The sequence below is a fragment of the Rhagoletis pomonella genome, unplaced genomic scaffold, assembly GCF_013731165.1.
Source record: "Rhagoletis pomonella isolate Grant_MI unplaced genomic scaffold, Rhpom_1.0 Rhpom_scaffold_04975, whole genome shotgun sequence".
NCBI classification, from domain to species: domain Eukaryota; kingdom Metazoa; phylum Arthropoda; class Insecta; order Diptera; family Tephritidae; genus Rhagoletis; species Rhagoletis pomonella.
The window spans coordinates 11982-13630 of record NW_023463523.1 but is presented as its reverse complement, the minus strand read 5'-3'; the positions used below and the strand labels follow the sequence as shown (position 1 = coordinate 13630).

At 39.5% G+C, this 1649-nt stretch overlaps 1 pseudogene; it reads right to left on the bottom strand.

Annotated features, from left to right (window-relative positions):
* Window positions 1-6: 6 nt before the first annotated feature.
* Window positions 7-1016, bottom strand: LOC118754953 (annotated as a pseudogene).
* Window positions 1017-1649: the final 633 nt, after the last annotated feature.

Genomic DNA, 1649 nt, shown 5'->3' with positions numbered 1-1649 from the left:
AGTCGCGCAATAGGTGATATGAACGCCTTAAGCCGGTGGGATAGTTGCCCGTGATTGCAATATTGTCTAGAAGTTGCCGCGGCAGAAAGTGGTGCGTGTGCGGCACCTGCACCAAGTTAGTGAAATTCTTAGCAACAATGGCTTGCATCTCAAAATCATTGCCTTTTAACTCAAGATGCGCACACCGGAAGTAAACATGTTTCAAATAAGCGAAAATTAAGTAATAGTGCGCATACGCAGCGGTTCCCACCAGTTGCGCGTTTACTTCAATGCGATAGGTGTGTCCACGATGTAGCAACCGCGGTGTGTTAAAATAATTATTAAGAATTAACTCGGACACATCTGCTGGCAAATCATATGGATTATTTAATATATAGATGTGCGCTTTGGTAGCAATACTAGGAATCGTTTGATCGTCGCTTAAGTGCTCCAGATGTGCCCAGAAGCGTGTGCGTCTACTACAATCGTTAGTTATACGAAAACGATCCATTAAATTAGCATAGAAATTCTCCTGTACAAAAATACAATTTGATTGACTACTAGTACTGGGTAGCAGCTGAGCGACGATTGTATGTGGCGCACAACTAAGCATTTGTTTGATAACATCATCGGGTGCAGAGTTTAAAGTCTTTGTATTGGCAGCAGTAGATGAGCGATGTAAAGCGCCCTCGGTGGTAATAACCAAATTAACAAAATTTACATCAGCAGACTCTGTATATTCATCATAAATATCTTTCGTTGAGAATACAATGTGTTCCGACTTTATAAGCTCGTTGGCAATTAATAGCTCACAACGTATTCGGTATGGGGACCAGCCGATATTTGCCCTTATAGTATTTTATATAGCGCTTATAAACTTCGTAGATCAGGTTCCCTGGAAATACATACCATGGGCACTTGGGATACAGAATTTGAACCGCAACATTACAAGCCTCAATCAGTACCAGCATGCGCCCAGTGTATGCATGTTTCATGGGCGAGCCATCGTCGATGGAAAGTTTTGAATTGCCCGCTGAAATTATTATTTTTTTTTTTTTTCAGTTCAAGCATTGTAGTCTCAATTTGCATAGAGCACATAGCGCATATCTACCTATGTACACACATACGTATGTACATAAAACAATTAACACAAATTTGTAGTTAGTCTCTCAGGGAATTGATACAGAGCGTAACCTTAGGGCTTTGATTGACAAGAACATTAAGGGTGCAAGGTTAAGAACAATAGCATTATAAGCATCTTTCCAAGGCCTTAATTAATATTTTGACCCAGCTGTAACTTTTATAATAGCGCGCCTCTTCATTGCGTTGTAACTTTTAGTTTCTCGAACCTGTTTATCGTTGCCTGCATATGTAAATTTAAGAACCGTCCGAAAAATTATAGTTTAGTTAATTTCATAATTAATTCTGGTGTTCCGCATGCACTTTGTTTTACACAGGAATTAATAAAACAACTGATAACGAAAGTTTGAATGCCAACCCATTTTTTTTTTTAGTACGGAAATAGGTTCCTTCCCGCACAACCCGGCAATGACACTTTTTCACATCTCTCATGAGGTATAGAAGTGGAATTTGTATGGGTACTGACGGAGTGGAATATTGATGTAGTTGGTGTCTCGTTGAGAGGGTTAGGTAATCATATAAAGGGTAGA